The 27,851-nt window shown below is 31.0% G+C and overlaps 2 protein-coding genes across 2 annotated transcripts in view; one reads left to right on the top strand and one right to left on the bottom strand.

Annotated features, from left to right (window-relative positions):
- The window catches only part of LOC130440688 (cGMP-dependent protein kinase, isozyme 1-like), a 37,994-nt gene extending 24,033 nt beyond the window's left edge, over positions 1 to 13,961 (bottom strand). Inside the window, exon 1 of the mRNA XM_056773967.1 lies at positions 13,689 to 13,961. The gene's annotated coding sequence lies outside the window, so the exon portion shown is untranslated. The remainder of the gene's footprint in view (positions 1 to 13,688) is intronic.
- A 7,657-nt stretch (positions 13,962 to 21,618) lies between these two features.
- The window catches only part of LOC130440687 (uncharacterized), a 47,034-nt gene continuing 40,801 nt past the window's right edge, over positions 21,619 to 27,851 (top strand). Inside the window, exon 1 of the mRNA XM_056773960.1 lies at positions 21,619 to 21,754. The gene's annotated coding sequence lies outside the window, so the exon portion shown is untranslated. The remainder of the gene's footprint in view (positions 21,755 to 27,851) is intronic.

Below are 27,851 nucleotides of genomic sequence, written 5' to 3'. Positions count from 1 at the left end.
GTAGTACAAGTAATAAAAGTTAAATCTAACATTGCTATTTTTGTTATAGTTATATGTTATAGTTAATAGTCCCAAAATATTTTATGCCAAAAAAGATAGTGGCATTGAAAAATCTTTGATATAAATACAAAAAAAAACAATGCAATGTGTTTCTCCACTTCAATAACCAATATATTCAGGTGAATGAAAATATTTTTACGAATAAATGAAATTATATTTAGAACTAGAAGTTTGACATTCGTTAAGGACACTTTTTTTTACTAAATTCAGATTGGAATCGTTTATCTAAACGATACAAATAATTGTTACAGTTGTTGAAGGACACTTGACAAGACAGCATACAGCCTTATCAACTTTTCAACAAAAAGGTTAGATTTGCTACAGAATTCGTGAAGAACTACAATTAACCATCTAAAATGTCTAGATGTTTTTCTAAATTTACAACTTACAGGGAATAGATATTACACCAAATTGCAAATGAACATTATAATTAATAAATCTGTACCACACTAACTGTGGAAAGTTAAGTAATAGAATCTTCACCAAAACAGCACACTGTACTTAGTAAAGACGTACCTAGCCAAAGTTAGCATCCAGACTAATCGCCTTTTTCATCGAGTCTTGCACCATGCAATATCTGTATGTTTAACAGATTAAATCTTTAAAGCTGTTTGAAACTGTGGAAGGCTCGCATGGAACGTTGTATGGATAAAGGAAGGGTATATATTGAAGGTAAAAAAAGTATAGTCCTTAGAATTCAAAATAATAAATTTTATGTCGTCATTCTTGGTATTCATTAATTACACCTCGTATTTTATCAAAAATTGAAATTGCTTTGCTAGAAATTAACTTGTGTGGTTATACATATAAATATCGTGAAATGGTTACCTTGAATAATCATTGAAAATGTGTTAAATATTCACTTTTTTACCTCGAAGCAATTAAGATGGCCAGTAATCCACTCAAATATGATATTATGTGTAGGAAATGAATAATTTCTTTGATATGACATAAAATGGGCTATTTATTTTTATTTATATATTTATGACCGGTAACAATAAAAGATGATCTAACCCTAAAGGTGGAAGTTATAAAAAGAAAGATATTTCCTGAAATTATTTAAAAGTCGCTATTATTTCTATTTTCAGATATACGGAAGCCGTTTCGCTATTGTTTAATAGCCAAGTCAATATTCCTTGTTAAAAAATATACTATGGAATCTTGCCAATTATTGAGGCGCGGAATTGGATAGTATTCAAAATATATATCACAAACTTGAAAGTGGGATTAATTCATTTGAAAAACTTAATATTAATGAGGTCAAGCGATTTTTTCATGTCAAAATTTCAAATTAAAAATAAAAATGTTCCAGAACAGCAGTTACTTTTCGAATTAAGTCACTGTATTTTATTATTTACAAAATGAGTGAAGAAATTCCAAGACAATTGAGAAACTAACGTCATTATAACAACTGTTAGTTATCTTTACGTCTGTTGTAGCCCAATTCTTATAGAAATGGAGAAAAGATACATAGGCGACGCGACGTTTCTAATTTTGGATATGGAGAAAAATAATTTTATTTAGTTTCAAAGTAATCACTGCACTTTTCTAACCGAAGTTTCCACAATTTCAAATCTTGAATCCACTCATCTTTTGGAATGATCTGAAGAACTTGATAAATTGCATACTCAAACTACGTAAATGTTTTTTTAGGGTAAATAATAACTAAAAATCACACATAATCACTTTAGGCGAATGTTCAATGACTGTTACATCATTGTTACGTATAAATTCAACTGTCTGATGTTTGACGATGTATTATAGTGATGTTCACTGCTACTATACGATGATCTTCAAGCTCAATTGCTTCCACTAATCTTATACTACGAGAGAATCCTGCATATGCAATTTTCTCGTAAGACCTCCGCATTTTGATATTGGTGAATTTTTGTGTACGTACGTTTCGTCGCCTGTTTTTATTTCAGAACGATAACAATGTCCACCATTGACTCAACAATTCTAGCGTTTCCTGTGTAATTCTTACTCGCTCTGCTTTGAGGTAATTGTTAAGCGTATGTCGCACTCCACGAGTAACAATTTTTTGATGATCACGATGATCATGTAAAATTACTGTTGTGAACCTATAACTAAAATCTGCTTCTATCATTTTATAGGTGCATCTTGGATATTATTCGGTCTCTTCCAATGATTCTATCAATAATTGAAGAACAGGGCCTAAAAACACGTTCCTAATCACCAATCATTGTCTATCTTCGTGTAAATTCGCTGGACCAGTGAAACACAGATTCTCTAGAAGGACTTTCATCACCAAAAGCGCGCTATAACCAATCAAGACTTTGTTATTCATTGTTCATATTTCGTTGGTGAATCACTATTTACTCTATTCGAGAGCTTACTACAGGACTCTGTTACTTAAAAAAATAGTGTTGCCTCTATTTCCTCTAGTTACGCCGCATACAAAATTTACCATGGGGCCCCCGTATTTCCATTTGATTGATAGATCAAAACAGAATCTGTTCCCCGACAAGGAGTTTTTATTCCAAAAAATTCAACCTTATACATAAATAAGACTTTCTACTCCGACGAAATATGGTAATAATTCGCCTTCTGACCTAACTTGAAGGTTATCTGTTTATTTGCTCCTATAACAATAGGGTTGACTCTTCTTTTAAATGGGTTTCACTAGAATATTGAATGGTATTAAACTGTTTTTAGAGGTAGGTAGAACTCATTTTTATTCAAAACTGAAGGTGTCAACTTTCAACTCAAAATATTGATTAACAATTAAATTTTTCTGTTAATATTCCATAATTGATTACGGATGTGCCCTATTTGAAAAAATTATTAGCTTCAAACAACTTATTTGTCCGAAATAAAGATTAGTATCTTTAAAATTGATATAATTCTACCTATTCTCATACGCAACAGCACCGTCTCTAGCACAATCCTCGTCTTTTTAGGAATATTTTTTATTGTTATTCACTTTATCAGGTTTATAAAGTTATCTGATATATTGCAAAGTACCTGTGATAATTAAAAGGGGCGTTTGGGGTTCATGGAAACCGTTGCTACTCGATATTTCGAATGATAATACTTGAACGTGTAAATAGTGTTTTCTTAACCATCGTAAAGAATAAAGATACCTGAATCGCAAACACAAGCATTTGGATAATAAAAAAATTCAATTTAATCAATGCTTATATCGTTTTTTGTATTGAGAAAGATTATTCATATAATTATTCTTATTGTAAATGATATTTCGAAAGTTTATATTTTCTGATATGAGGGTTGCTACTTAAGTTTTGAGATATGGCAAATCATAAATAAAGTCTGGCATTTTTAAAGGTGAACGTATTCAGAATGTGTTATCATACAAGTGCTATTTGAGTTATTTACAGCTAATTGAAACATGAAACATTCATCTTAGTCAAAAACATCTCGAACATTTTCGTGCGATGTTTTTATATGACTTTCGACGTGAATAACGAAAAGCTTTAGGATATTTATTAGTCTATATAATATTTAGAGTAGAAAGTAACGTCATTCGTTTATCCATTCAAACATTACTTGGGAAAATGAGCAGGAATTGCAACTCAGCCGCATAAAATAATTTAGTATTCATCATGCTTGATTGAACACCAGTGCCTGAATTTGCTTCCTTGATTTTATTCCGAAATCTTCTATACTAAAGTTAAACTTTGCCTTTGTGGCGAACCGTTTAAAAATCGATAAAACCTTTTGAAAAATAGAGGTAGATCGACATATTCCATTTGGAATTAAAAACAATTTCTTAACATTCACGTAAGACTGGATCTTCGGACTCCACACGAATTATCGTCGAAAAATATAATGGACTGTTACCATTCTCAGCTATTCTCGAAAAAAAAGATGAAAACATTCCTCAAAAATGTACTGAAAATATCATGGTAGAAGTTTTACAGTTTCGAAATTCGTATTGACATTTATAAAGGTAATACTTAGTGTTTGGTGGGATTACAAGGTTATAAAAAAAGAGCCTTATCCAAAATCAATTAATAGCAAAGGCGTTGTCTCCCATGACGACAAAGCTAGACCGCACATGTCTTTAGCGCCTTGTCAAATATTGAGAGATTGGATATCCACAGCCTTGTCCCGTCGGACCATAAATTATTCCAGTCTCTGCAAAATTCTCTTAATAGTTTAAAGCTTATTCGAAATCGGCTGGTCAATATCTTTTGGTTAGGTTACCGAAAACTCAGAAGTTCTAAAATGACGAAATTGTGGTTTTACTAGAAAAGTGGCAAAAGGTTATCGGTCAAAACGGACAATATCATTGATAATTTTGTATAATTCATAATAGTACATTAACTTATAAAAATATTTATTTATGTATTAATCGGGTTAAAACGTTCTTCGCCGCCTTCCGATTCCCAGTCTCCATCTTTCTCGATACCCTTCCTCCAACTTAATCTTGGTCTTCCTCTCTTTCTTAATCCTCGTGGTGTCCAATTGAAAATTTGTTTGGGTATGCGGTCTTCAGGCATTCTTTGGGCATGTCCGTACCAACTGATTTACCTTAATGTCTTCTGTAATCGTATGCTGCACTTTCACGATCTCCCTGATTCTCTCGTTTCTTATTTTTTCACGTCTTGAGATTCCTGCAGCGCGTCTCCAATCATCCATTTCTGTGGCTTCAAGCATTTTTACTGTTTTTCTTTTAGAAGCCAGATTTACTACTTTATGTTGTTATACTTTTTATTGTGTTATTGGATATTCGATGTTTGTTTTCCATGGATATTTGTTTGTCACACAATACTCTATTTAGCTGTCTTATTGCTTGTCTTCCTTAGTTACTTAGTTACTTCTTTGTGCGATTGCCTCATCTAATCTTCCATCATTAGTGATGATCCTGCCTAGGTATTTGTATTTTGTACAACGACTTATTTTTTGTTGTGTTTCTTCAAGTATTAAATTTTGTTGTTCTCCTCCAATACACACATTGTATAAAAATATTTAAAAATCCAAATTTCTTATTTCTTAGTCAAATATCTAAACAAAGAAAAAGAGAACAAATAGCATTTTAGATATATTGAACATAAACCAAATCTTTTTGTTCATGAAAAATATTTTACATGACACTTAATTCTCGGCTAAGGTCAATATTGATAAGATCATTAATTTTAAACTCGAAAGTGAAGTAGTATTTAGCAAATATAAATAAAGATTAAATTTTAGTCAAGTGTTTACTGTAAATACAGGGTGTAAGAAAATGTTGTACTAGCAGTACATTTTCGAAGAAATTCATTCACATCGCTTGTATATTTTTGTGTGTTTGCTTTTTTACTAACGTGTTTCCATTCTTCTCTATTATCTATTAGGCAGTTCCAATTTCTTTATTTTCATTTTCTGAGGTCACATTCAACTCCTTTTTTCTTCCCCAATTCTAATTGCCCTACAGTGTTTTGTAAGAGTGTTGCCTGAAAATTTTCTGATCAAAGTACCATTTTAAAGATAGTCGATGAACACAATCCCATGACTATCTAAAAAAACCGTCGTTTTCACTTTTTCAACCGATGAAACCATCTTTTCGGAGCAAGTTCACGAACTGACTGTTTTTCCATTTCATGGGTATAGTAGTGGATTCGGGTTTCATCTAAATTTGTGAATTTTACTTAATCCGCTTCCATTAGGTCTTAGAAATATTTAATCGAATATTCTTTCGGTCCAAAGTGAGCAAACGTTGCACTCAACGCACGTATAGCTTACGCATGCACAATTCTTCAGTTAGTTGCCTTTTTTATTTTTCTAATCTCAATCATTTTGAGGGTCGTCTAGTACAATTTGATACACTTCTTCGATGATATCGCTGGTTGTAGCATTTTTTGGCCGTTTCACCTTTCACTTCTAAAGGCGTATCACCTTTCCAAAATAAATATTTAATAGGAGCTCGATACTAATTATTTTCCATATTAGAAAAATCTTCACAATAACTAACTTATCTGATAGTTAAATGGAAACAGAGCGTTTCAAAATGGCTGAAATTTTAGTGGGAATCTCTCAACGCATTCGCAAATATATTTCCCAACTTATAGTGATAATTGCTAGTTTCTTCAGATTGAGGTCGGAAACATTTCAGGCAACCCTTGTAAATGCACTTTTGTAACTACGTATATGATGTAGAACACCTTTCCTGTTGCTAGAATTACTAGGGTGAACCTGTCTTTGTTCGCAGATCGAGAAGGTTTTAACTGCCCAGATCTGAACAGTCGTAGTGACAAACTTTAAGCTTGTTATGGACCTGCATAGACAGTTTCATGACATAATTTTTTCAAAAAACAATCTTCACATTGAGGTCGAGAAATTTTCTCTCTCACTCTTGTATTTAGTGATATACAATCAATAAATTTTTGTTGTGGGAACGTGTATGTTCATTTGATTCTGTCAAATCTTACGGTTTCAATTTTTGTGATTTATTAGTAGTATTATTTCGAAGAAGATGTGCTATGCGCTAGTTTATTGATGGTGTGTTATTTTGAAATAAATTAATTTACTTTTTCAGTAAACGCAGCAAAAATGACTTCGAACTAAATTTCTTCAAAATTGAGTTCAAATAAAATCGAATACTGAAAGATAGTTTGCAGTCGACTAAAAATATAATCATGATTTTTTCTTGTACACTCTGTATCACTCTTGTTTTAGCAGATAGATTTTCTCCAATGAATTTTCCATGTTTTTTATCTCTTTATCCATTTTCTCATTACATTTACATTACATTCTTGAAAATACTTTTACTCGGCATAAACACACGTAACCAAACTGCTACAATTACCCTCAACTTGTCTTACATTGGGACTAAATTCAGTTGGCGTCCAAGCATTTTATTTCTCGTTTTCTAATTTCCCGTTTTACTATCGATTTTATGACTTTCCATTGAGATTTACTCACCAGAAAAGAAAAAATATTCAATAAATTTTTCATTACATTTATTATTCGCTAACATAATTGTATATATACTCCAAGGTTCATATATGTTATTATTATTATAATTATTATATTTCCTGGAATTGGAATTGAATTCTGATTCATCCGAACCTTCACCAATTTAACCATTGTGCTTGCGCTCTATGGAAGACGATTTCTGGGTAAGAGTTCACACTATGGGAATCTATTTCGTGTATTCAGTGAATAAGCCTAAGTATATCTTGCACGCTGTTTTCCAATAATTCTTCTTCAACACTCTGAAGAGGAGCTTCTTCCTCACCTCTACATTCTGGTCTTTGAGCTTGATGCCCTATGTCTTGAGATGCTTTGCCGTATTTTAGTGGCCAGTAATACCCCGATGATTAGTGTTAGAATATTCCTTTAAAGTTGTATGGAAACACAAGTAGCGTACTCATACCAGCACTTTTCATTTATCTATCTGCTCTCTCATTTTCCTGGACACCAAAATATATCAGTACCCATACAAGCTTGACGTGTTACAGTTTTGTAGCCTCTTATTACTGTTTCGCACCACATAAGAAGTGATAACCACCGCCTTGAACGTCTAGAGACCTTGATGGCTGTCGCATCAGATATACGTATTCATTGTTGGATTACTTCATGTTTCAAAATACACACTAAATTTTCTTTGCTTCCTCGTTCTAGTTTCGTAGTTCTAATCAATTGATACCTACTCTAATGACTTTTCCATTTGTTTACTTTTTTTTATCACTTTATATATATTACATCGATGAATAAGTCTGGTCTAGTAAACAATAAACAAGTCTTGCAAGATACGAGGCCGCCTTATCATGACAGCTGCAGTAATAAGAGATTTTTCTGAGAAATAATGAGCTTTCTTCATACTTTTGTAATCTTATATATTTTTTGAAATTCATTATATATTCAGTCTTGTCAATCTTGTCTTAGCTTTTATTCAGAATTCGTTAATAAGTTAAGTGGCAAGTTCCTTCTCGCCTATTCTAATGATTGCCCTTTCGAGATAACTGGAAAGATAATTGTCAAGACATTGAATATAACAAATTTTCAAAATATTTTTTTAATCGATGAATAATCCTGAAAATATGTATACTTTTCAAAAATCTCAATATAAACGAAACAAAAACTGAAATTATATACTTAAGTAGTAATATTGAATTAAATCAAATAATAATGGCTACATTGCAACAAGAAGAGCGTACAATAAACTGGGAACTATTTAAATAAAAAAGTATGTAAAACCTTACAATGGGGGTAGCAACACATTGAATAATTTATTTCCTTATGTGAAAGCTGAAACCAATTGGAATACAATGTTTCTCTGACAAACGAAATTTAGATTGTTTGACTCAGGAATTAACTAGAACTAAGTCAAAGAGAAATGAAAACTTATTAGAATTCGGAAATGCTATGCCTAAGAAGTAGTATTGTTCGAAGAATCAGTAATTTAAGTCAGAACGAGAAAATTATTCATATGCAATTTTGTGATAAAATTTCCTTAAATACTTTTATAGCTGGGTATACTGGTACATTGAAAGATAATATGCACCTTAAGCAACCCGCATCCTTAGAGCATGTATAGCATGCATATGTAAATAAATTTGAAAACTCTCTGAGATTATATTCATTTCCCAGAGACACAAAAAATAATATAGCTAGAAATAAAAATTATATGCCCCATAAAATAACACCATCGCTTAATAACTACCAACAGCAACCGCAATTTATTCCACAAACCCAAACCGGCAATATTATCAAAATACAAACGGGAACGGGAACCAAATTCTACAAAATCAACGGAATTTTAAAAATACAGTCCCTACAATCTGTGAATGTTTAACCACGAACTATGCCACAAAGAAGGTATCCAACAAATTCACAAGTTTTTGAACCTCCTAGAAACCCTTTTAACCTTAACCATATTCCTCAGAATCGGCTACTTAAACCGGAACCCATGTCAACTACTTCGCGAATGAATAGGGAAAAAAATAAATCTTTCCAAAATAATAATGAAAAGCCTAATTCCACAGAAGAAGAACTTTTTAACAACGATTTTGACGGATGAAATAGAATGAAATAGAATCACAGCGCTATCCTATGATAGCGCTCCTAATTAGCAATTCGTTATTGTTTGACCTCCATTGTAAGGATATGTTCGATTAATACACTTCCTTATTTTATCCACATCCACTTCAAATCTAACAAATACCAATTTGATTTCTGGTGATCTTCATATGTCACTCCAGGGACTTATTGATCGATATAGTAGATGTTATTATTATTCCTATAATGTATCGGACCATAATATCCAATATATTTTATAAATTATTTATGCCTGTTTTCAGACTCACATTCACAGAACTTGTTTAGTATCTCCACTTTTTCTAGAACTAGGAATCGGCTATAAATTATAAATAAAAGACGGCAAGAAATATTGAGTAATAAGAGAAAATAAAAGATGTAGAAGTGTAATGAGAAGAAAAGAAAGTTTACAAAAACAGTGTCGATAAAATGGATCACATGATAATGACCCTGACAAGATTAGAAAATTGCGGTTTTCGAATAATGTAAATGTGGAGATTAAACAGACGAGTGAAATAACAAGTGGAAGTTAATATTTATTATTCCGTTTCATACCAGTCAAGTTGATGAAAGCGAGTAAAACGTAATTCATATTTAATGTATATATAGTTTATAATTTTTCCCAAAAAGATTATTTGTCATTGATTTGAATCTCCGTAAATATAACATGAGAGATTTAATTTTATGACTTTTACAACATCACTAAATATAAAATAAATAATCAATTGAAGCGTTACACAATTTGTTTCATTATCAGTTGATAATTTTTAGCCTAGAAATCGTTAAAAGACTTGATATGTAGTTGGATAAAGCTCACAAATGTTTAAAAAAACTAAGTCTATCAAAACTATCCTCAATCTATCGAATGTAATGCAACGTTCTGGGAGATATTAAGTACAGACTACTGTGGTATTTGGAGAACAAGAATTTCATAATAAGTATCTTACGTAGAGAAAGAAGTACAGCTAAAAATTTAGTAGACACTCCAACCGTAATGAACGGGGCGTTCTTAATACATCAAAAATGAATTTTCAAACTTGAATAACAAGGAGACATGATATTGCTAAGATATTCCTAGAATAAAAAATTTAGTTCCACATATTAGCATTTATGAAAAAAATTACTAATAGTTATAAAGAGAGTACTCAAAGAAATACTCATACCCACAAAAGTCAGTTGATAAGCAGACGACCTAGTAATCAAAAAGCAAAAATACAACAATAGCAAATCGAATTTTACAAACATGCTTACATAGCTTTTAAAATCATCATACGACTTTAAAAACAGTTAAATATATGCGAAAAGTGGACTAACTTTAAACAGACGATTGACTTGGTGAAGACCTGTAAGTGAGTCGAGTGAGCGCTAAATTTATTCGATGAATTTTAACTGATGAATATTGTATTGAACTGAAAGATCAAATAGGACCAGAATTCATTGCCAAAATCAATACTAAATATAAAAATTGAATTCATCAGAGTTATTCAGGGAAATCAGTGACTTGAAGTGATAAATTGGCGTAGGAATATTTCAAGATGTATTCCATTTACACTGATCCATTTTAAATAACTGAATGATATGCTAGAGTGGCTGAGTTTGCTCAAAAACTGTACTATATACACTGGACAGAAGTTTGTGATACTTAAAATAATATAACACCTTTGACTGCGAATGGATTGAGGGCTTTATTTACAAATTGATCAATTAAAATATACCGAACTATTTAATAAAAAATTTACATTCCTACTTGATAAAGAATAATTTTACGTTAAGAATAGAGAAAGCATGGCGAGACAATACCACATCAATGCTGGAGTACCGCAAAGGTCAGTTTTATCACCTTTGTTGTAATCCCTTTTCACCTATGACCTAGCCACTTACCAACATATCGTATCCGATCATGCATTGATAAACATCCAAATACACTTCAACGCCAAAATTTTATCATATTTCAAAACAATAAACTAGCTATAAATACTTAAAAAATAGAGTACCTGTTACTCAGGCGTATAGCAGATCATAGCAAATCGCAGCTTCACATTAATGAATAAACCATCTTTCTAAGCACTACCTTAAAGACCTAGAGTATATTGTGCAAGAAAATACAAATGCAAATGCTCACACCACGAAACAAGTACAAAAAGCGAATATTTCAATGGGCACACTTTACTCTCTAATTTCCAAACAAAGTAAACTCATCACACAAAACAAACTTCTAATATACAAACAAATCATAAGGCCAATTTTAACATTCGTAGCCCCAGCTTATCACACAGGAACCAAACACAATTTTCACTCCCAGTAGGTGGTACAACACAAGTGCCTACGTATGGCAACCATTTATGCTATCCAAAACTTCCTAGAACCTCGTGGACACATGATATAGCTAAAAACCCACAGTCTAAGACTTCATAACAAAAATCTCAACAAACTTCCACAATTATTGTCTACCAAAAGATTTTCGTGGAAAACTCAAAGCCGCAAATCTCGTAGGAGATACCCACGATAGTGGGTGTAAACTTTAGCATGGTTCGTTAATCACATAATTTGGTTATGAAATTTCAAATTTTATACCCCAATCATCGTAAATTAAAACTCTGAGAGAATAATACGAATTATAATCAACGCCATCCATGTTGGTTTCTTGAAAACTACAACCCCAAATGATTTCTAAAAACCTGTTTTTCAGGGATAAATCAGCCAAAAGATTCTGAGGATTACAACTATATACCAAGGACAAAGTTATTGTAAACGTAATAAATTTGTCGATAATACCCTGCACGCAAGGAGCCCCAAGTTCATCCACAGATACAAGTATATATTTTAGATAATTTGTTATTAGGGAATTAAACAGTGAATAAAGACATTTTTAATAAAATGACGAGCCATTGAATCTTTACTTGTTATTTTGAACTGATTTTCATTAAGACAAAACATCCGGTAAAAGAATTCATAAACTAGAAATGGCTATGTGTCTCGAACGACACTGATACAAATTTTAAGCAAATAATGCTCCAAATTAGGAAGAATCAAACTTGATACAAGCACAAAACAAGTTATTATACACCTTATAAAAATTGGACATAACAATACACGGTTTTTGCACTAAAGTTTAATACCAATTAGCTATTTTTATGTTAATTGGATAATCATATAAGAAAAATTAATAAATTATGTGGCCAAAAAACATAAATAAACGAAACTACCCGGCAATTAATCGTATCGGATTACTTTGATCAGTTTCCGAACAACAGTTATCCGAGCATTCAGATCATAATCAAGTTAATTCAACCATAGTTTCCGATATCTCCCTTGCTTATAAATCTTATGAATGTTGAAATTAAGACATATTCTTTCAAATGTATGTCACAATTTTCGTTTTTTTACAGCATTACTAGAATTCACATTTTACAATTTTTTTATTAGTTCATAAACACATAAACATTTGAATTGTCCATTACAAATATTTTTATTTTTATTTTCAATACAAATGATTTCAATCATATTTAAGAGAAATTTTAATGCATATTTTCTTATTTCCAAAAATGTGATTATCGGGGTAGTTTTTCACATACCAAAACCTGTTGTAAGGTTACATTGTGAATAAAAAATGTTCATAGAAAATATAAAAAATCATGTAGTTTGATATATATTTTATTGAGAATATTCCGCGATAGATAGAGAAGCAACAATTTATATAGTATTGATGTACCCATAGTTTTTAATAAGTGCACAGATCTTTTCAAGTTTAAAGAAATCAATAATTTTTTAGTTGGTCAGGTGTTTTGGATACATCGTAAAATATGATTTATAAAACTTGATTTCAAGTTTCGATTTTGAGATAGAGCAAGATAAATTACGCGTCCATTCTTCTATCACCCATATCGTAAAAAAATCAAGTAAATTCTTATATGTCTACACTAATATTGGAATTAAGCAGTTGGCAGTAGTACGAATATTCAAAGCACATTAATTGCATCCCTCCAAATCTCTAGTCCTCCAGGAATTACTGGAAGGTAATCCTGACAGAAGACTACAGTTTTGTGAACAAATTATTGATTAATTAGATTGTAGTAGATATTTGGTTGTTTGATGAACCTACGTAAATAAACAAAATATTGGGTGGATAAGGAGGTCTGAAGAGAAATTTTCAAATCAACATAGAATTTTAGAAATAAAAATTGTATGTTAACTAAGTGTTTCCATATTGTGGTGTTCAAGTACCTCAATATTAGAATCCAAATTATGTCAGAAGATTACGGATTCACTCATATACAAATAAAAAGCGAAGCAAAGTGTCGAAAATATTGACATCTAATGTGACCAACTATTGCTTAGATAATGAAGAAAATGAATGATAATTTTATTTCCAAAAGTTAGTTGACGTAGCAGTTATCCGTAATACAAAATAGTGAAAACTATTTTTACCGTTATGAAAAACCCCTACATAAAATAGAAATTAAATATTTTTAAATTAATACTGTATATCAAACCAATAGTTCAAAAAAGTACTCCCCTACTCTTACTACCTCATTGTTTATTATCTTTTGTTGTTTCTATTTTTTCGCATTCATGGCATCTGGCGATTATTTGTTTGATTCGAAAGAATTCATTTTCTCACTCACCCTGTACGTCTGTGTCTAAACTCGAGTTTATTGACACTTCTGAAAACCATACAACTATAAAAATAACTCACTAATTATACGTACGACGATACAATTACAGATTTTTCCGCGGAACTAAACACAAACATCTCATCACATATATTGAGTACTCCACTGCAGAGTTACACTCGGGATAGTGCTAAATTAACCAACTTAATATTGTCTAATTCAACGATTCCGGGCGACCTTGAGCTTCTCATTATGTTATACATTATCACTGTAATCTTATCGTCTATTCAAAAATACACAGATACGGTGAACTGTTTATTTATCTTTCCAATTTCATTTGGAAAATAACAGGTAGGAGCCGAAGGTGATTCCTTTTATGCTAGAAATAGGGATTCCTGTTGTTATAAAATCATTCAAACGCTCTTTAACGGCATTGAATGAAAGAAAACACCATTCTTTATGAATTATGTGAACCCCATTTGTGACGTAGAAGTATGTCAATACAAAATCAGTAAATAGCTGAGAAATTAATTAAACAAGGTACAATATTATACAGGATTGAGCGGACTAACTTATTTGAATTTAGTTAGTGCAGCGACAATTAAGTCCAGACAAATTGTGTATAGCCGAAAGAGAAACATTTGATGCCAATATCGTCCAAGTAATGGACGAATGTACAAAATAAATTTTATTTTCACGTCACAGTAATCACTAAAAGCAAATTACGATCGTTTCAATATTGCTTCTTGTGGCCCTGGACCAAACTATTTTTTCTGCGAAATAGATCCTCTATTTAGAATTGAAATAACATCTATCCAAATCGACTGTAATACATGACGTGATTCCAAACTTCGAATTCAAACCCCGGAGTACTTCAAAATCATTTGTTAATCTTACCAGATAATATACCGGGATATTGCGTTTTAACAATGACTATCGCCATTCTAGTTTATTTTAAGAGGTAGAAGAAAAAAAAAGCCCAGTAGTTTTATATTGAGAACGTGGCAAGGAAACACCAAAGTGGACTAACTCCAATATATTTTCCGAGCTTTCGAATACTTATGTATTATTAAAGCTTGTGGAAATTTTTAAACTTTTAAAATATTGAATTTTCATCACAATATCATCAATCACAACATTTTGATAGACTTAAAGAAAAGTCGAAAGGTCAAAATTTATCTTTCTTTGAAAAACTTTGACTTGACAACTTGAAAAATTTTTAAACAGAAGAGACCTAAAATCAAGAACATTTAGATGCATTTATATATATATATATATATATATATATATGTATATATATATATATATATATATATATATATATATATATGTATATATATATATATATATATATATATATATATATATATACAACATGTCCCACAACGAGTTTAAACTATCTTTATATAGCAAAATACTTAAAATACTTATTGTAAAATCATAATAAAATTTCTACGTTTGAGTTTTCAGGTAGGATGTTTTTACGGTTTTACCGGAAGTCAAATGTAATTTTGTTATTTTAAATAGAACATCCTGTATATTAATATATTTTTGATATCTACGTAAAATTTTAGTATACTTTTGATAGATCCTCAATACGATAAAAAAATAAAACTGCATATATAAAAAAAAATATAAATTCAATTATAAAAATTAAAAAATTCTTGGAACGGAATCTAATACACGAAAAAGAGAATTTTTAGAACATTTATAAGAACGAAAAAGCTATAAACGTGAATAATCTAAGTAAAATTCTAAGTAAAATAATTTCTTATTAGAGCAAAGTTCTATCCCGATTTTATTCTTGTTTTGATGTTTGTCAGTGTCAAATATTTTGATAAAGACTGAAGTTAAGTGGAAACGTCAATTTTTTATCAATCTTTCAAAAATAGTTATTTTCCTAACAAGTGCGGAAAGTGATACTTTCCCGCACGCGACTGCAGTTGTCCCGAACGTCGCGTGCGGGAAAGTATCACTTTCCGCACTTGTTAGGAACATTATTTTTTCTACGACCGTATATACAAAAAAGTATACCAACCCATTTTTCAAAAATTATTTTATTCCAACAAACATAAAAATATACAAAATTATAACTAAAAACTACTAATTATTATAAAAATTAATATTGAAAACACAATTTGTTGCATTCTGTAGACTAGTAAGAATTGTCGGTCCAGTGGAGTTATTTGGTTTCAACTAGAAGGTAGATGACGTCGATGAGGATGGTATCGGTTGCAGGTCGCATAAAGATGACGATGACGGTGACGGCAACGGTTTTAAGTCATTTGACAGGTAACAGCTCGGAATTAGTTTCATTTGCAGCCTTCAAAATGGCTTCGGGAAGTTCTTCGTCGGATGAATCAATTAATATTATTGTATCGGATTCGGTTTAATATGGTTTAATTTAGAAGAAGATTGCACTTATTCGGTCACTTCCAAGACGTTTTGAACAGCTTTGACGTTTTAGTAACAATTACATGGTTATATAAAAAATATCTGTATTATTTTATATTTTCAAAAAATTAAAAATGCCACAAAAAGCTAGAAAAGGTTTAAATTTTATTTGACGGACTATTTCGTAAATATTTATTTACCTGTAGTAACAATAGTTATAATCTCAGAAGTAAAAAACTATCTAATAAGGTCAAAATTTGCATAATTTTACTAGTGCGAGAAAGTGACACTTTCAAAACTAAAATGAGTGCGGGAAAGTGGGGTTAAAACGCATGGTCGTAGAAAAAATTAATTTTAGGACTCAGGTGATATTAAGTGGTATTACTAATAATGATACTTGATATTCTAGAGTCTAGAGAATCTAGCATTTGGGAGATGGGAGGGGAAATTTAAGTACAGAGGAGGAATTAGATAATACAGCGGAGAGAAACACCTATTAAAGAGATTTTTAAATACACAGAGTAGAAAGTTATAACAAATGAAAAAATATCTTTTGGCTGAAAAACAAAATGAGAAAGAAACGTCTTTGAAAAAAGTGCAAGAGTAGAAGATCAGATAGAGATCCTAGCAGAGGTTGATAAAGTAATTACTGAGGAAAATTCTTCACATTGTGAAAAAGAAAATCAAAATAATATCAGCAATTATCGAAAAAGAGAGATTTTATCAGAAGCTGACAGCTCATCTGAAAAGAATGTGGGAAATTATGTAGGGCTAGACGAGAAGAGAAAAAATATTGAGAAAGTGAAGAAATTGCTCCTTTGCGAGAACAATAATTCAGAAGCCAATCTGAAGAAGATATCTACTTTTATTTTCACATACCAAAAATTATTCAACGTGTAACTCTTGCACTAAAAATTGGAATATCAAAATTTTGGAGTTAAATGTTATTTATGAAGAAGTGTTTACCATGACTTAAGCATTGAACAGTTAAGTTCGCACAAATCGAATTTTACCAAATTTACGTGTCCAACTTGTTTGAAGAATCAAAAATATGTAAGTCAATACATCATACCTACCAACAAATGAAATAAATGAAAAAAAGTTTTGTTTCTAAGCTACCAACTTTTGAAAATATATCATACACATACCTATGATAAACGTAAGATGCCGTTTACATTATGTCGGTTGGTGAAATAAAAGCCTTTTAATCTACTTATTAGAATGGGATGCAAAACACTGGGTTGTTTACCCTATAATTCGTACTAAATATTTGATGGGATTATTTGTAGTGATGAAATATCATTTTTACGTACTTTCACTTGAAGAAATATTATTTTCACAACAACTGGTACCGAAGGTACCAACAAATTATAGTGTATGTATAAATCTAATTAAGACACTTATTTACTTTGCACTTTATTCAATTAACTATAAAAATTTCATAATATGTTTGGACATAAATCCACTAAAAATGAATATGGAAAAAATTCGAATATGTTCAGCATAGGAATAAGATCCATCGACTATACAGTCGATACAAAATTGAGGGATCTCTAAAAGATGTTAAGAAGCACATATTCATTTCGAAAAACCATGCTCATTCTTAACACATTGAAGTCTAGTTGTGGAAGAAATTTTGCATTGACGGGGAAAAATAATTATTTGAAAACAAAACCTAGCAGAATTGGGCTTTCTTGAAATAAAAAAGTAATAAGAGCTTACATACGCATTCTAACAGTGTGATTCTATCATCAGCAAAATAACTAATCGAGACAAATGAAAATTTTCAAGGAAAATATTTAGCAAAATGTGAAGCGTGGATTGATGGAACATATGGTAGCGGGAGAACTGCCAGCTGTATTATGTCAGATCGGAAGAAGTATTAAAAAAAATATAGGGCAAGGACTGGAAAGTAAATTACATTTTAGTGCCAGTTTTAATACATATAAATGGTGGCATATGTTGAGAAACAAAGAATCTTCAACTTCAGTTGCATATATTGAATAGACTTTATCTCCATTATATACATTCCCAACACTTTATTAGAAAAGTTTCTAGATCCTACATTTCGTTCTCATTGACATTTTTCGACCTAAAACTTTGACTTTTGATTAGTAATTCCAATTGGTTTTTCTATTTTGCTTCAGCTTGTGATTTGTATTTTCAATAATCTATATATGTCTACGATGTTGGGTCGAAAATCATTGAGCCTACCTTTATATTCCAGTGCTAAAACATCCAAGCGATCTTTGTGAGGCAATGACATAACTATTAGATCTTCATGGATTCGTTGGTGTGCATAGTTACAGACTGAATATTTTGTTCATTTCGATATTACGATTAATGATGAAAAATTAGATCAACGTATTTGAATTAAGTTTTTTTTTCAATTTTGGATAAGTAACCGATTATTACTGGTCATGAATCGGCTATAACCAACAAAATAAAATTTTTAATCGCTAAAATAAGTTGGAGAAAAAGTAATATGCACCACGAATATATCAGATGATCAGAATACTACATTGAGGTATTGGCAATATTATGTTAGGCAGTTCACACTTTTGGACAATAGGTGATTGGCTGGTTCACCATTACAATTAATCAGCGCGCTCATCTAACTTTAGGTAGCAATATTCAACACAACACTTTTGTCCCTTTTTTAAATAGGAAAATGCTTCATGAAGGAAACCAGTTCACAGACAAAGAGGCAACTTCATCTACTCCATCGAATGCGTTGAAAAAAATAGTCCTAAACTGAATTTCAGCACTGCTTCAAGAGGTAGAAACACCACTCGTTATGTGTTATAGAAAAAATGTTCACTATTTAGGAGGATGTCAATCAACGGATTTTTGAATATGACATCAATGAGAAGATATGAATGTAATCTCAATACTTCTAGGACACACTCGTATATATAATAATTTTTATTTGTAATGAACTATTTTTTGATTTTCATATTGAAAGTACTAATTATATGCGATGTTGCATAGATATTTTAAAAACAAATGAGAAATAGGCACAAATGACTCAAAACACAGGAGAAATAGTACTTTTGAATATTTAAACTGTCAAACTCTGGTACTAATTTTCCAATCAACTGTTTCAATATTTAGATAATTGAAATACTTAAAAAAAATTGTGCGATAATAATTTTAGGAACAACAGACCTATTTTTTTAGAATTTATTGTTATTTTATTGTCCTCGTCTAAAAATAAAACATGAATATTATTAGTAATTGAAGTGTTCTCATTAACTAGTACAAAGTTTATCAAAAAGTTAATCAATCATCTGAAATGTGAGGTGTACGTTATATAAATATTTTCTATTCCGTCAATTAACCACATCATTGCTTCTGACAATGGAGATAATGAAAATCCGAAGGACACACCTTCATTGCGATATTCTGAAATATAGTATGGAAAAATGACTGTATTCATATTCATCTTTCCAATTCGATATTAACGATATAGAAATTTAAAGTTGTATTCATGATTTCCAAACTCAAACACCAAATACCTACATACAATAATGTCTAAATGGAACAAAGAGTAAAAAAGATCTATGAAGTAGAAAAAAAATAGCTTCTTAATATGAGGATGTTCCCAGAAGTACCTAGCCCAACAAAGAAAACACAAAAATTTTGGGAGAAAATATATTTAGTTTTCAACGTAACCTCTTTCTGACTCCAAACACTTTTCCCGGCGATGTTCAATAAGTTCGATAGGTACCTCTTTGACCGCCGAGCCATTTTTTCAAGTCTATTAACAGAAAATGATCCGAGGGGGGGAGAAATGAGGTCCATGAGGTAGCAATTCAATGTGAGCTGGTGCATTGTCTTGAGACAACACTTTCTTTTTAGCCAAATGGAGCTGTTTTGCTTAATTTCTTCGCTCAAACGTTGCAATAGGTTTGCATAATACTCGCCGCATAATACTAGTTTTTCCTTTTCCAAGATAGTCAATAAAAATTATTCAAGGCGCATTCCAAAAAACCGACGAAGCAGTAGTCTCACCCAGAATCTAGTTCAGCTTTTATATTAGTAGGGCAATGCCTTTCAAATAAAAGTATTGCATAACGATGACCATGTTTACAAATTTATTGAAAACGTTCACTATTGATGAAATACATCGATCAAATCAAACAAATACCAAACCACGCGGCGTTTCTAAACTTAAAACTTAGCTGTAAGATTGTGCACTTTCTAATACAGTGGTATTTTTCAAGCAACTGCCGTCATCTCTAGGTCATGCCAGGTACTTTTGGAACCATCCACGTATCTTTCTAATATGAATACAAATTCAAGCTCAGCAACTCTTGATGTCGGGAGCAAAGTTTCTTCGGATTATACACAAATTCCTTTTTTTCAATTAAAGGGCGGGGTGTGACTCAATTGGGCACAGGGTAAAGTAGAAAAAATAGAAGATCAGTTTTGTGCTATCAGTTCGTTAATCAAAATTACTTTATTTGTATATACACTAATAACAGTTTTCCACTTCACAAATACGTTTGGATAACGAATCAATGTCATTCTTCGAGAAAAAATCATTTACAATCATTTGATATAGAATTGGAGGTCTATTAAATCTCAATAGATTCATTGCGAGGGGCATAAGTGATAGTTAGATGGTGTACAACAGATGAAAATCTTTTAGAATTCTAAAAATTGATTTCCGAGTATCTTCTGAAATTTTGATAGAGTTGGTGTCTTCTAAATGTATAATCTTGACACACTATAATAAAGTTACAATTACAGACAGAACAATATAAAAGGTTTCTTAATAACCTCCTTATCACTGCTTGGTTTTGTCCTGAGAGGCTTGAAGTTCCAAAAAAGTGAAGACGGCTTGGACGGCTTAATGAGGGTTAAATCAGGTGAATTATGAAGGAAAGAAGTAATATTATTCGAACTACAGCATGTTAATTGTTAACTTACGTTACAAGAGCTAAACTAGTAAGAAAACTCTAATTATAAATCTAAATTCTCTAAACTAGTAGTATGGAAAGAAGGAACCTAGATGTCTAAGGACATTAAAAACATAACAACAATTGGTACACACTACGTTAAAATTTGACCAGTACTTTTTTAGTCAAGTTCGATTATACAAAACCTTAGAACCAGTATAGATATTTGTATTATAAAATGTGGTTAAATCCAGTAATCTCCACGAAGCCCTGCCTTATCATACACCAAAATATTTCTCATTGGTGAAAACTACGTGAAAATCCGTTTAGTTTCTAGTTTTTGTCTTTCCGTAGACGTTTTATTTGGAAGCATAACAATTTACGGCTGCTGTTTGATTATTCGTTGTATGAATTATTTCTGCACCAAAAATTGATATTTTATCTATATTGACCAGCTGTAGTGCAAGATTTTATGTCAGTTTACGTCTCGAAAAAAGGTTTGTTAGACACAATGTAAAATACTACAATAATTGTCTAGTGACTAATTCATGATATTTCAAATAATTAGTCGACTTATATAGTTTGTGATACATTCTTGCTTCAAACAGAATTATGTTAATATTTTCGATTCACTTGTATATCGACGCCTGGATGCGCACTTGACGTCGGCGTCACTGTCTGAGTAGCCGGACACAGGCGTCGCTCAAACAAAATTAGTCATCCGCCGGCCTGTATGAAGCAACGTTATTTTTGATCTAGTTTTAAACCCTTTATTCAACTGTAAGTACATTTATTAGCATTTCTTTTTTAAATTATGCTTTTATATGTCTCAATATTAAAAATATTGTAGTTCAGCCTCCATTTTGAATTTCTAAACATTAAAAATTGTTTATTCGGTGTAGAACATTTACTTATGTTAGCAATTCTGCTCTTGACAGAATTCAACTAAAATAAAAAGATTTTCCGTAGACCTAAAAATAAATTGCAAAAACAAAGATAGGATTTAGTTTCGTTGAAGCTATTTATAAACTGGAGCTTATTTAATGTTATTTGCTGCAATGCTACCGTACATTTAAATAAGAGGGAGGACACATCGTAAGAATTCAAATGTTGGAGTCTTTAGCAAAATATAATAAAGACTAAAAGAAGTCGAAACGTCAAATTTTCATCTACCTTAGGCTAATACATATAGCTCTGTAGATAAATTATTTTAAATTACTATTTTATGTAATATTTTTATAAAATGTTGTTCTTTTTTTATCAAATTTATTCACCTAGAACATATTTTTCTGGTACTTTTTGTAATGTAACTTTTTAATTTATTGATAAGCATAACATGTTATTAATTTATTCAAAATCGTAAAGCATTTGTTTATATTTGAAGATGTTAACTGATAGTTTGTAAATAGAAGACAAGCACTGGTAAATAATTTAAATCCTTCGAAATAATGGGATATACAATTTGAATGAAATATGAGTACAAGAAGGCATATTTAAATAACTTATGATAGAGGAACTAAAAATACCATTAATAAAAGGCGTCAACTGTCTTACATTAAAAAGATCGATATTCCCCATTCTATTTCTATGATCAAATCTAAAAGATGATAACGTTGGCTTATAAATGTTTTCTAACAATAAGTTCCACACCAGTGATTTATCCAGGCGTTGGAACAATCCTGGGAAATTCGTTCTTTTTACGAAGTTTTTTTTTTTTTGGAAAAAATGGATGCGGTGGATAGGGTGCGTAGTCGTCATGCAATATCCAAGAGAAGCACCCGATAGAAGATTTGATTCATGGTCAGCTCAGGTGAAATAAACTCCACCACACGGCTGCCAAAGAAACATATGGACATTGTTTTCACTTTCAACCTACTTATGCGAGCTTTTTCAATTTTGGCTAATTGTCATAATGCCTTCGGTGCTCCATTTCAGGATCGTATTGAGACAACCAACTTTTATTGCGCATAATTATGTGATCTAGTAGCGATCCAATCAATTTATTTCGATTGACATTCGATGTTATTATGCTCCCCTGAAAGGTATAAATTACACTGCAGATAGAGAGTATGAATGAATGATAGCATGCGAGTGGAAAAAAATGCTTCCAGATACTGGAGAAAAATTTTCATTGTTTCGAGGTTATCACAAGCGCCATAACAAATAGTTTTTCGCTTATTTTTCAGACCTTGAATGATAAAAGTAAGATTCGCAACCAAATAATAATAGCATGAAAATATATAATAAAATAAATTTGCATAAATTGTTTTGATATGATTTAAAAAGCTTTGAATTACTATTTTCATTGGTAGAATTTGCACATGTCGACAGTAATAATGATAATAATAATAGAGTGGCGAAAAAAATTGAGGTATATATTTTTAACTATGGTATTTTAACACTTAAATCGTAGCTATTAAATGGAATATAAGGCTCGCAACGTTGAATGATTCCTATTTTCCAATGTAGAAAATTTTAATATCTAAATAAGTCTTCCTTTCTCATTTGTAAAGGAAACGAGACATCCGAAAAATTTTATATCATTGCATATTAATTATTTTGATTCCGCTCAAAGCTTCAGTAAAATAAATCTGATTGAATGTACTAGAACAAGGCCTAATTTTTACAAAATTTACATAAATGAAAAACGAATCTCATTCACAAATACAGCAAACTACTACAAATCATTCAAAGATTTTAAAACAAGTTACTAAGGAACATCGTGAATGCACCTTGGTACAAACGAAACAGTAGTCTTCACATGAATCTAAATAAAGATACTGTTAAACAAACTGTAGTGAAATTTGCCACGAGTCATGAACTATGATTTCTTCACCACCTTGACATTGAAGGAATAGAGAGACACTCAAGAGGATTGAGCTGTTGAAGTGAATTTGTTAAAATCTGAGTATTGTGTGTATTCACATGTACGTTAAGCTTTTGTCAAGTACCTACTCCGCTCTCTTTGATTATTTAAGAGATTTTTGTATTGGAATTAAATCGCCACTTTGATTTTACCTATTCCAGGAGGGCTGTGCTTCTCATGGAAAAGCTGCCATAATTAAATAACCAAAATTCTTTCACCTCAAAAGCCAAATTGATGAACAAAGTATTTTAAGTTTGATCTTATTTATTCCGGTTGTATTCCTCAGATTTTTGATAAAATGTGAAAAATCTCACCATGATGTTCATATTCCAAATAACAACAAGCTTTTCACCATTGGCTTCCAATGATGTTGAAAAAATAATAGTTTAAAAAAACACCTGGTCAAGATCATAGCACGAATGTATGAAAAAATCAACTTCTGTTACTAAGCTAATATAAGCTTAATGAAAATAAATTATAGTTTATAAAAGTAAACGACACGCTTTTATCAATAGAAAAGTAGAAAATAATTCTATAATTCTTACCAAAAGAACAAAATTATTTATGAGGAAATTAATGTCACTATTATAAAAGGGGTGTTTTGTATGGCATTTTTAAATTAACATTGCGCTTTGTAACAAATGGCTCTTAGTCTAATTTCCACTCTAGAGACGGTCTAATTGATTTTTTCGATTACCGAAAATTATTGTCTTCTATTATTCCCTTCTTTCCTCATTTTTTCGGTAGGTTTCTCACGTGTCTCTAGGATAACTTAACTGGTAAAGCTTCTAGCGTATAATTAATAGATCTGGGCTTGATTCCTATTAAGTGTCGCCAAATTAATTTTCCGTTATCGAAAAATATTTCCTTACGAGCTTTTTCCTTTATTTTCCATTTCTCCATTTAACAAACTCGCTTAAAATGATGATAATGAAATTTGTGACTCGATATCACTCGTTATAAATTTTTATTCATTTCATTCCAAAACACAGAGTTAGTATTGCTGAAAGCGTATTTTTTTTAAACTATAATCAAATCACATTTTCACTAACTCTGTAATCCTGTTTCGTAGTGTTTTCAAACTGTATTTTATATTTTTCTTCTTAGTTCGACATGCTACTTCAACTCGTTTTTAATATGTGTTGGTGGTTACATCTAGACTTTGTAAGTCTGGAACTACGCGCTTACATAGATCGTTCACTAGTTTTATCTTTTTGACCATTATTCAAAGGATACAAAAAGAATTCCAGCGAATCTAATCAAGATAATTAGATATTTTGATCGAATTATGGTATTGTTATCAGCGTTTGACAAGTATAGAAATTTTTATTTAAATCTGTTCTCTCAAAGTAGGGTAAAGTATAGACCAAAAAAGTTAAATTAACGCTAGTCGCAAAACTCTCATTTACAGAAAAATATTGAGCAAACAAAATTAAATACTTTTGGCAGTTGCACTTTTCCAAGAGGAAGGTTCTTTTAATATCGGTTCTATTAATTTTCACACACATTTTGTGAAGGTAAAATAATTCATGTATTTCAAACATTCATTAACCATCAACTAACTTCTGGTTCTCAATTACCGGATACAACTATTTTATGAATGATTCTATTCATAAATACATACTGTATTTAGCAATTTCCCATTATACAAGCTATTTAATAATATTCAATTGTTTACAAAATATTACAATCTATATAAACAGTGAAATTAACATCTGACACTATTTTAACAGTTCTCCAAGATTATAAACAGGTTCCCTAATTATTTACTGAGGTCTGTCTGCGTCCAATTAGGTTGACGTTGTGTATTGGGACTACTACTATCCAAAATGCAGTTTAAAACAAACAAATTACGAAACTCCCATAAATCCGGTTTGCTCTACTTAATTATATACACGGGTGTTTCAAACAAAATTTTAACGCTAAAATAATCATGTGTGAGAGTAATTCATATCTTTTATTTAACGACCTTTTTTTTATAAAGTATTCTAAATAAAAAAACTTATCTCCGTTTCCATCCTTATACGGATTATTTTGATACAACTGATATGACATATTTTACAAGATTAATTATCCATGCCAAAGTTATTATAAGCGAGGATAATAGTAATCATCTGTTTTTATTAAATTTTCTGAAGAATTTTTGGAGGATTCTTGATGCCAGCCTACCATCACCGTTTTTTCTGAACTATAATAGTAAACCGTGTAACCAGAGCTACTTTCTATTGTTATTGATATTTTTAAAACTTGCAATTCCATGTACTGAATATGTTTTAGCCAAATGTGGTTGGATTGTGTAGTGGTAGGTGCACAAAAAAGGATTATATACATAGAACTTATCCACAAAAATTTGATAGACAGTTTTAATGAGTGCAGAATTAATGAGCGTAGAACTGTTAAAATAAAGAGAACAATGCTTTGGAAGTAATGATGAAATTCATATGAATTGGTCGATTTCTTGAAAAATTATTCTGTAATTGATTGAGTGAGTGACAGTAATAACTAATAATTCAGACAATGTGAAATTCTTGTTGATAACAAATATGATTTAAACGATAGCTAGAAGAAATGGAGTTATTCCTCATATAAAGTGTCTATAGTAGCAACTTCAATGTACCAATTGAAAAGTAGAAACCATGATAGAGGAAGAGCCAGCCAACTAAATTATTAAGGCTTTTGTTTCGAGATCGTGTTTGCAATATCTGTCGTGAAATAGGGACTTTGAGCAATGTGTTAAAACAAAGATTGTGTTTTGAGAAGCTTATGGAGATTATAAAGGTTGGATACTCTTTCTCAGCATCTTGTAATCTGTCCTTATATATCGTATATACAACTAGTTGGAGTAAAAAACTAATATAAAATTGACGCAATAAGATTTTTAATGTCTTCAAAAGTTGAAAGCGGGAGCTACAGAGCATCATGTGTGAAAGAATATCACCATAAATTGATTTAACTGTTGCCTCAGAAGATGTTAAAAGACTAAAAAACATTGGCTATTGAACTGAAGTGACTACTGACCCACAATAAATAATTAGCCATATAGGAATAATATTTAAGGAAGAACAGCTTGATAGATATGTGTCAGCACGATCTCTGGACCTGACGCCATAATACTTTTGTGGGGATATGTCAAAAGTGTTGTATATGAAGCTAAACCTTTAAACTTAGATTACATACAGACAGACAAATCACGCTTGTGATCAGTTACGCCTGACATGTTAAGTATTAGCAAGTTGCCAATACATTTGCGGCGAATATTTTTATAATCTTCCACATTGAAATCAATGTTTTTACATTATTAAGAAATAATCAGTATCCCTATAAGGGTTTTTATAAAGCGAATTTGTGGAATTTCTCAATGCTTGTTCATTTTTGTTATTCTGAAAGCACTCAATATTTCCGAAGCAGGTTAAAATGGGCATAGGACATTATACATGAATTGGTCTAGAATTCTCTCAAGAAACCAAAGATTAAATAATATACAGGGGGTTAGAATAAGAGAGTTAGTATTGGCAACTGCCAAAAAAATGATCATTTAAAAACATAAATCGATGTATCCAATCGTTTTTCCCCAAACGTCGTCAGTTATTAACGAATTTATTCCATTTGTCTGCTCCACACCGTATATATTATAGTATTACAAATTTCCTCAGAGTTACAATTCACGATGTCGGACGACACGCTAATAATTTCGTTGAAATTGTCACCCTCGGCTTTTGCGTGTGTAATTTTGGCAAGCTTCTAAAATACATCCTGTTTATGTAAACTTTTTCACAGCCTTGTAACAAGTAATAAATACATTTGATTTGATGAAAAGAACTCGCTAGTGGAACAAATAAGATTTTAACGTTTCACGTGAAAAGGTACAATCACCTCTCCGAACTATTTTTACACTCAATATATTTTTAAACAGAAAAATTACTTTTATATAGAGTTTTATCTGAAAAAAAATTTACAAAACAGTTCTAGGTACAACAAATTCAAATAATCAGTATAATATAATTAAAGAAA

Source organism: Diorhabda sublineata, chromosome 2, assembly GCF_026230105.1.
Source record: "Diorhabda sublineata isolate icDioSubl1.1 chromosome 2, icDioSubl1.1, whole genome shotgun sequence".
NCBI classification, from domain to species: Eukaryota; Metazoa; Arthropoda; class Insecta; order Coleoptera; family Chrysomelidae; genus Diorhabda; species Diorhabda sublineata.
This window is presented reverse-complemented; position numbering and strand designations above follow the sequence as displayed.